The following is a 10,430-nucleotide window of genomic DNA, read 5'->3' as shown; positions in this document are numbered from 1 at the left end:
ATAAAAAGTTCATTTTGGCTCTCACACCTTAACTAAATGTTGTAGACTCAAACTTTTTGCTGTCATTAGTGTATGTTAGCAAAATGAAGATGATTCAAGCATTAATTTCATTGTGCTTTTGCTCATTTTGAAGATTTTGACATTTTCACCTGAAGTGTACAATCGGGCTGAAAATGCATTTAAAGCCATAAAAAGTTCATTTTGGCTCTCACACCTTAACTAAATGTTGTAGACTCAAACTTTTTGCTGTCATTAGTGTATTTTGGCAAAATGAAGATGATTCAAGCATTAATTTCATTGTGCTTTTGCTCATTTTGAAGATTTTGACATTTTCACCTGAAGTGTACAATCAGGCTGAAAATGCATTTAAAGCCATAAAAAGTTCATTTTGGCTCTCACACCTTAACTAAATGTTGTAGACTCAAACTTTTTGCTGTCATTAGTGTATTTTAGCAAAATGAAGATGATTCAAGCATTAATTTCATTGTGCTTTTGCTCATTTTGAAGATTTTGACATTTTCACCTGAAGTGTACAATTAGGGGCTGAAAACGCGTTTAAAGCAATAAAAAGTTCATTTTGGCTCTCACACCTTAACTAAATGTTGTAGACTCAAACTTTTTGCTGTCATTAGTATATTTTAGCAAAATGAAGATGATTCAAGCATTAATTTTATTGTGCTTTTGCTCATTTTGAAGATTTTGACATTTTCACCTGAAGTGTACAATCGGGCTGAAAATGCATTTAAAGCCATAAAAAGTTCATTTTGGCTCTCACACCTTAACTAAATGTTGTAGACTCAAACTTTTTGCTGTCATTAGTGTATGTTAGCAAAATGAAGATGATTCAAGCATTAATTTCATTGTGCTTTTGCTCATTTTGAAGATTTTGACATTTTCACCTGAAGTGTACAATCAGGCTGAAAATGCATTTAAAGCCATAAAAAGTTCATTTTGGCTCTCACACCTTAACTAAATGTTGTAGACTCAAACTTTTTGCTGTCATTAGTGTATTTTAGCAAAATGAAGATGATTCAAGCATTAATTTCATTGTGCTTTTGCTCATTTTGAAGATTTTGACATTTTCACCTGAAGTGTACAATCGGGCTGAAAATGCATTTAAAGCCATAAAAAGTTCATTTTGGCTCTCACACCTTAACTAAATGTTGTAGACTCAAACTTTTTGCTGTCATTAGTGTATGTTAGCAAAATGAAGATGATTCAAGCATTAATTTCATTGTGCTTTTGCTCATTTTGAAGATTTTGACATTTTCACCTGAAGTGTACAATCAGGCTGAAAATGCATTTAAAGCCATAAAAAGTTCATTTTGGCTCTCACACCTTAACTAAATGTTGTAGACTCAAACTTTTTGCTGTCATTAGTGTATTTTAGCAAAATGAAGATGATTCAAGCATTAATTTCATTGTGCTTTTGCTCATTTTGAAGATTTTGACATTTTCACCTGAAGTGTACAATCAGGCTGAAAATGCATTTAAAGCCATAAAAAGTTCATTTTGGCTCTCACACCTTAACTAAATGTTGTAGACTCAAACTTTTTGCTATCATTAGTGTATGTTAGCAAAATGAAGATGATTCAAGCATTAATTTCATTGTGCTTTTGCTCATTTTGAAGATTTTGACATTTTCACCTGAAGTGTACAATCAGGCTGAAAATGCATTTAAAGCCATAAAAAGTTCATTTTGGCTCTCACACCTTAACTAAATGTTGTAGACTCAAACTTTTTGCTGTCATTAGTGTATTTTAGCAAAATGAAGATGATTCAAGCATTAATTTCATTGTGCTTTTGCTCATTTTGAAGATTTTGACATTTTCACCTGAAGTGTACAATCAGGCTGAAAATGCATTTAAAGCCATAAAAAGTTCATTTTGGCTCTCACACCTTAACTAAATGTTGTAGACTCAAACTTTTTGCTGTCATTAGTGTATTTTAGCAAAATGAAGATGATTCAAGCATTAATTTCATTGTGCTTTTGCTCATTTTGAAGATTTTGACATTTTCACCTGAAGTGTACAATCAGGCTGAAAATGCATTTAAAGCCATAAAAAGTTCATTTTGGCTCTCACACCTTAACTAAATGTTGTAGACTCAAACTTTTTGCTATCATTAGTGTATGTTAGCAAAATGAAGATGATTCAAGCATTAATTTCATTGTGCTTTTGCTCATTTTGAAGATTTTGACATTTTCACCTGAAGTGTACGATCAGGCTGAAAATGCATTTAAAGCCATAAAAAGTTCATTTTGGCTCTCACACCTTAACTAAATGTTGTAGACTCAAACTTTTTGCTGTCATTAGTGTATTTTAGCAAAATGAAGATGATTCAAGCATTAATTTCATTGTGCTTTTGCTCATTTTGAAGATTTTGACATTTTCACCTGAAGTGTACAATTAGGGGCTGAAAACGCGTTTAAAGCAATAAAAAGTTCATTTTGGCTCTCACACCTTAACTAAATGTTGTAGACTCAAACTTTTTGCTGTCATTAGTATATTTTAGCAAAATGAAGATGATTCCAGCATTAATTTTATTGTGCTTTTGCTCATTTTGAAGATTTTGAAATTTTCACCTGAAGTGTACAATCGGGCTGAAAATGCATTTAAAGCCATAAAAAGTTAATTTTGGCTCTCACACCTTAACTAAATGTTGTAGACTCAAACTTTTTGCTGTCATTAGTATATTTTAGCAAAATGAAGATGATTCAAGCATTAATTTTATTGTGCTTTTGCTCATTTTGAAGATTTTGACATTTTCACCTGAAGTGTACAATCGGGCTGAAAATGCATTTAAAGCCATAAAAAGTTCATTTTGGCTCTCACACCTTAACTAAATGTTGTAGACTCAAACTTTTTGCTGTCATTAGTGTATGTTAGCAAAATGAAGATGATTCAAGCATTAATTTCATTGTGCTTTTGCTCATTTTGAAGATTTTGACATTTTCACCTGAAGTGTACAATCAGGCTGAAAATGCATTTAAAGCCATAAAAAGTTCATTTTGGCTCTCACACCTTAACTAAATGTTGTAGACTCAAACTTTTTGCTATCATTAGTGTATGTTAGCAAAATGAAGATGATTCAAGCATTAATTTCATTGTGCTTTTGCTCATTTTGAAGATTTTGACATTTTCACCTGAAGTGTACAATCAGGCTGAAAATGCATTTAAAGCCATAAAAAGTTCATTTTGGCTCTCACACCTTATATAAATGTTGTAGACTCAAACTTTTTGCTGTCATTAGTGTATTTTAGCAAAATGAAGATGATTCAAGCATTAATTTCATTGTGCTTTTGCTCATTTTGAAGATTTTGACATTTTCACCTGAAGTGTACAATCGGGCTGAAAATGCATTTAAAGCAATAAAAAGTTCATTTTGGCTCTCACACCTTAACTAAATGTTGTAGATTAAAACTTTTTGCTGTCATTAGTGTATTTTAGCAAAATGAAGATGATTCAAGCATTAATTTCATTGTGCTTTTGCTCATTTTGAAGATTTTGACATTTTCACCTGAAGTGTACAATCAGGCTGAAAATGCATTTAAAGCCATAAAAAGTTCATTTTGGCTCTCACACCTTAACTAAATGTTGTAGACTCAAACTTTTTGCTATCATTAGTGTATGTTAGCAAAATGAAGATGATTCAAGCATTAATTTCATTGTGCTTTTGCTCATTTTGAAGATTTTGACATTTTCACCTGAAGTGTACAATCAGGCTGAAAATGCATTTAAAGCCATAAAAAGTTCATTTTGGCTCTCACACCTTAACTAAATGTTGTAGACTCAAACTTTTTGCTGTCATTAGTGTATTTTAGCAAAATGAAGATGATTCAAGCATTAATTTCATTGTGCTTTTGCTCATTTTGAAGATTTTGACATTTTCACCTGAAGTGTACAATCAGGCTGAAAATGCATTTAAAGCCATAAAAAGTTCATTTTGGCTCTCACACCTTAACTAAATGTTGTAGACTCAAACTTTTTTGCTGTCATTAGTGCATTTTAGCAAAATGAAGATGATTCAAGCATTAATTTCATTGTGCTTTTGCTCATTTTGAAGATTTTGACATTTTCACCTGAAGTGTACAATCAGGCTGAAAATGCATTTAAAGCCATAAAAAGTTCATTTTGGCTCTCACACCTTAACTAAATGTTGTAGACTCAAACTTTTTGCTATCATTAGTGTATGTTAGCAAAATGAAGATGATTCAAGCATTAATTTCATTGTGCTTTTGCTCATTTTGAAGATTTTGACATTTTCACCTGAAGTGTACGATCAGGCTGAAAATGCATTTAAAGCCATAAAAAGTTCATTTTGGCTCTCACACCTTAACTAAATGTTGTAGACTCAAACTTTTTGCTGTCATTAGTGTATTTTAGCAAAATGAAGATGATTCAAGCATTAATTTCATTGTGCTTTTGCTCATTTTGAAGATTTTGACATTTTCACCTGAAGTGTACAATTAGGGGCTGAAAACGCGTTTAAAGCAATAAAAAGTTCATTTTGGCTCTCACACCTTAACTAAATGTTGTAGACTCAAACTTTTTGCTGTCATTAGTATATTTTAGCAAAATGAAGATGATTCCAGCATTAATTTTATTGTGCTTTTGCTCATTTTGAAGATTTTGAAATTTTCACCTGAAGTGTACAATCGGGCTGAAAATGCATTTAAAGCCATAAAAAGTTAATTTTGGCTCTCACACCTTAACTAAATGTTGTAGACTCAAACTTTTTGCTGTCATTAGTATATTTTAGCAAAATGAAGATGATTCAAGCATTAATTTTATTGTGCTTTTGCTCATTTTGAAGATTTTGACATTTTCACCTGAAGTGTACAATCGGGCTGAAAATGCATTTAAAGCCATAAAAAGTTCATTTTGGCTCTCACACCTTAACTAAATGTTGTAGACTCAAACTTTTTGCTGTCATTAGTGTATGTTAGCAAAATGAAGATGATTCAAGCATTAATTTCATTGTGCTTTTGCTCATTTTGAAGATTTTGACATTTTCACCTGAAGTGTACAATCAGGCTGAAAATGCATTTAAAGCCATAAAAAGTTCATTTTGGCTCTCACACCTTAACTAAATGTTGTAGACTCAAACTTTTTGCTATCATTAGTGTATGTTAGCAAAATGAAGATGATTCAAGCATTAATTTCATTGTGCTTTTGCTCATTTTGAAGATTTTGACATTTTCACCTGAAGTGTACAATCAGGCTGAAAATGCATTTAAAGCCATAAAAAGTTCATTTTGGCTCTCACACCTTATATAAATGTTGTAGACTCAAACTTTTTGCTGTCATTAGTGTATTTTAGCAAAATGAAGATGATTCAAGCATTAATTTCATTGTGCTTTTGCTCATTTTGAAGATTTTGACATTTTCACCTGAAGTGTACAATCGGGCTGAAAATGCATTTAAAGCAATAAAAAGTTCATTTTGGCTCTCACACCTTAACTAAATGTTGTAGATTAAAACTTTTTGCTGTCATTAGTGTATTTTAGCAAAATGAAGATGATTCAAGCATTAATTTCATTGTGCTTTTGCTCATTTTGAAGATTTTGACATTTTCACCTGAAGTGTACAATCAGGCTGAAAATGCATTTAAAGCCATAAAAAGTTCATTTTGGCTCTCACACCTTAACTAAATGTTGTAGACTCAAACTTTTTGCTATCATTAGTGTATGTTAGCAAAATGAAGATGATTCAAGCATTAATTTCATTGTGCTTTTGCTCATTTTGAAGATTTTGACATTTTCACCTGAAGTGTACAATCAGGCTGAAAATGCATTTAAAGCCATAAAAAGTTCATTTTGGCTCTCACACCTTAACTAAATGTTGTAGACTCAAACTTTTTGCTGTCATTAGTGTATTTTAGCAAAATGAAGATGATTCAAGCATTAATTTCATTGTGCTTTTGCTCATTTTGAAGATTTTGACATTTTCACCTGAAGTGTACAATCAGGCTGAAAATGCATTTAAAGCCATAAAAAGTTCATTTTGGCTCTCACACCTTAACTAAATGTTGTAGACTCAAACTTTTTTGCTGTCATTAGTGCATTTTAGCAAAATGAAGATGATTCAAGCATTAATTTCATTGTGCTTTTGCTCATTTTGAAGATTTTGACATTTTCACCTGAAGTGTACAATCAGGCTGAAAATGCATTTAAAGCCATAAAAAGTTCATTTTGGCTCTCACACCTTAACTAAATGTTGTAGACTCAAACTTTTTGCTATCATTAGTGTATGTTAGCAAAATGAAGATGATTCAAGCATTAATTTCATTGTGCTTTTGCTCATTTTGAAGATTTTGACATTTTCACCTGAAGTGTACGATCAGGCTGAAAATGCATTTAAAGCCATAAAAAGTTCATTTTGGCTCTCACACCTTAACTAAATGTTGTAGACTCAAACTTTTTGCTGTCATTAGTGTATTTTAGCAAAATGAAGATGATTCAAGCATTAATTTCATTGTGCTTTTGCTCATTTTGAAGATTTTGACATTTTCACCTGAAGTGTACAATTAGGGGCTGAAAACGCGTTTAAAGCAATAAAAAGTTCATTTTGGCTCTCACACCTTAACTAAATGTTGTAGACTCAAACTTTTTGCTGTCATTAGTATATTTTAGCAAAATGAAGATGATTCAAGCATTAATTTTATTGTGCTTTTGCTCATTTTGAAGATTTTGAAATTTTCACCTGAAGTGTACAATCGGGCTGAAAATGCATTTAAAGCCATAAAAAGTTCATTTTGGCTCTCACACCTTAACTAAATGTTGTAGACTCAAACTTTTTGCTGTCATTAGTGTATGTTAGGAAAATGAAGATGATTCAAGCATTAATTTCCTTGTGCTTTTGCTCATTTTGAAGATTTTGACATTTTCACCTGAAGTGTACAATCGGGCTGAAAATGCATTTAAAGCCATAAAAAGTTCATTTTGGCTCTCACACCTTAACTAAATGTTGTAGACTCAAACTTTTTGCTGTCATTAGTGTATTTTGGCAAAATGAAGATGATTCAAGCATTAATTTCATTGTGCTTTTGCTCATTTTGAAGATTTTGACATTTTCACCTGAAGTGTACAATTAGGGGCTGAAAACGCGTTTAAAGCAATAAAAAGTTCATTTTGGCTCTCACACCTTAACTAAATGTTGTAGACTCAAACTTTTTGCTGTCATTAGTATATTTTAGCAAAATGAAGATGATTCAAGCATTAATTTTATTGTGCTTTTGCTCATTTTGAAGATTTTGACATTTTCACCTGAAGTGTACAATCGGGCTGAAAATGCATTTAAAGCCATAAAAAGTTCATTTTGGCTCTCACACCTTAACTAAATGTTGTAGACTCAAACTTTTTGCTGTCATTAGTGTATGTTAGCAAAATGAAGATGATTCAAGCATTAATTTCATTGTGCTTTTGCTCATTTTGAAGATTTTGACATTTTCACCTGAAGTGTACAATTAGGGGCTGAAAACGCGTTTAAAGCAATAAAAAGTTCATTTTGGCTCTCACACCTTAACTAAATGTTGTAGACTCAAACATTTTGCTGTCATTAGTATATTTTAGCAAAATGAAGATGATTCAAGCATTAATTTTATTGTGCTTTTGCTCATTTTGAAGATTTTGACATTTTCACCTGAAGTGTACAATCGGGCTGAAAATGCATTTAAAGCCATAAAAAGTTCATTTTGGCTCTCACACCTTAACTAAATGTTGTAGACTCAAACTTTTTGCTGTCATTAGTATATTTTAGCAAAATGAGGATGATTCAAGCATTAATTTTATTGTGCTTTTGCTCATTTTGAAGATTTTGACATTTTCACCTGAAGTGTACAATCGGGCTGAAAATGCATTTAAAGCCATAAAAAGTTCATTTTGGCTCTCACACCTTAACTAAATGTTGTAGACTCAAACTTTTTGCTGTCATTAGTGTATGTTAGCAAAATGAAGATGATTCAAGCATTAATTTCATTGTGCTTTTGCTCATTTTGAAGATTTTGACATTTTCACCTGAAGTGTACAATCAGGCTGAAAATGCATTTAAAGCCATAAAAAGTTCATTTTGGCTCTCACACCTTAACTAAATGTTGTAGACTCAAACTTTTTGCTGTCATTAGTGTATTTTAGCAAAATGAAGATGATTCAAGCATTAATTTCATTGTGCTTTTGCTCATTTTGAAGATTTTGACATTTTCACCTGAAGTGTACAATTAGGGGCTGAAAATGCATTTAAAGCCATAAAAAGTTCATTTTGGCTCTCACACCTTAACTAAATGTTGTAGACTCAAACTTTTTGCTGTCATTAGTGTATGTTAGCAAAATGAAGATGATTCAAGCATTAATTTCATTGTGCTTTTGCTCATTTTGAAGATTTTGACATTTTCACCTGAAGTGTACAATCAGGCTGAAAATGCATTTAAAGCCATAAAAAGTTCATTTTGGCTCTCACACCTTAACTAAATGTTGTAGACTCAAACTTTTTGCTGTCATTAGTGTATTTTAGCAAAATGAAGATGATTCAAGCATTAATTTCATTGTGCTTTTGCTCATTTTGAAGATTTTGACATTTTCACATGAAGTGTACAATCGGGCTGAAAATGCATTTAAAGCAATAAAAAGTTCATTTTGGCTCTCACACCTTAACTAAATGTTGTAGATTCAAACTTTTTGCTTTCATTAGTGTATTTTAGCAAAATGAAGATGATTCAAGCATTAATTTCATTGTGCTTTTGCTCATTTTGAAGATTTTGACATTTTCACCTGAAGTGTACAATTAGGGGCTGAAAACGCGTTTAAAGCAATAAAAAGTTCATTTTGGCTCTCACACCTTAACTAAATGTTGTAGACTCAAACATTTTGCTGTCATTAGTATATTTTAGCAAAATGAAGATGATTCAAGCATTAATTTTATTGTGCTTTTGCTCATTTTGAAGATTTTGACATTTTCACCTGAAGTGTACAATCGGGCTGAAAATGCATTTAAAGCCATAAAAAGTTCATTTTGGCTCTCACACCTTAACTAAATGTTGTAGACTCAAACTTTTTGCTGTCATTAGTGTATGTTAGGAAAATGAAGATGATTCAAGCATTAATTTCCTTGTGCTTTTGCTCATTTTGAAGATTTTGACATTTTCACCTGAAGTGTACAATTAGGGGCTGAAAACGCGTTTAAAGCAATAAAAAGTTCATTTTGGCTCTCACACCTTAACTAAATGTTGTAGACTCAAACTTTTTGCTGTCATTAGTATATTTTAGCAAAATGAAGATGATTCAAGCATTAATTTTATTGTGCTTTTGCTCATTTTGAAGATTTTGACATTTTCACCTGAAGTGTACAATCGGGCTGAAAATGCATTTAAAGCCATAAAAAGTTCATTTTGGCTCTCACACCTTAACTAAATGTTGTAGACTCAAACTTTTTGCTGTCATTAGTGTATGTTAGCAAAATGAAGATGATTCAAGCATTAATTTCATTGTGCTTTTGCTCATTTTGAAGATTTTGACATTTTCACCTGAAGTGTACAATCAGGCTGAAAATGCATTTAAAGCCATAAAAAGTTCATTTTGGCTCTCACACCTTAACTAAATGTTGTAGACTCAAACTTTTTGCTATCATTAGTGTATGTTAGCAAAATGAAGATGATTCAAGCATTAATTTCATTGTGCTTTTGCTCATTTTGAAGATTTTGACATTTTCACCTGAAGTGTACAATCAGGCTGAAAATGCATTTAAAGCCATAAAAAGTTCATTTTGGCTCTCACACCTTAACTAAATGTTGTAGACTCAAACTTTTTGCTGTCATTAGTGTATTTTAGCAAAATGAAGATGATTCAAGCATTAATTTCATTGTGCTTTTGCTCATTTTGAAGATTTTGACATTTTCACCTGAAGTGTACAATCGGGCTGAAAATGCATTTAAAGCCATAAAAAGTTCATTTTGGCTCTCACACCTTAACTAAATGTTGTAGACTCAAACTTTTTGCTGTCATTAGTGTATGTTAGCAAAATGAAGATGATTCAAGCATTAATTTCATTGTGCTTTTGCTCATTTTGAAGATTTTGACATTTTCACCTGAAGTGTACAATCAGGCTGAAAATGCATTTAAAGCCATAAAAAGTTCATTTTGGCTCTCACACCTTAACTAAATGTTGTAGACTCAAACTTTTTGCTGTCATTAGTGTATTTTAGCAAAATGAAGATGATTCAAGCATTAATTTCATTGTGCTTTTGCTCATTTTGAAGATTTTGACATTTTCACCTGAAGTGTACAATCAGGCTGAAAATGCATTTAAAGCCATAAAAAGTTCATTTTGGCTCTCACACCTTAACTAAATGTTGTAGACTCAAACTTTTTGCTATCATTAGTGTATGTTAGCAAAATGAAGATGATTCAAGCATTAATTTCATTGTGCTTTTGCTCA

The sequence above is a fragment of the Leptonotus elevatus genome, chromosome 22, assembly GCF_054856555.1.
Source record: "Leptonotus elevatus isolate MCC_2025b chromosome 22, RoL_Lele_1.0, whole genome shotgun sequence".
NCBI lineage: Eukaryota > Metazoa > Chordata > Actinopteri > Syngnathiformes > Syngnathidae > Leptonotus > Leptonotus elevatus.
This window is presented reverse-complemented; position numbering follows the sequence as displayed.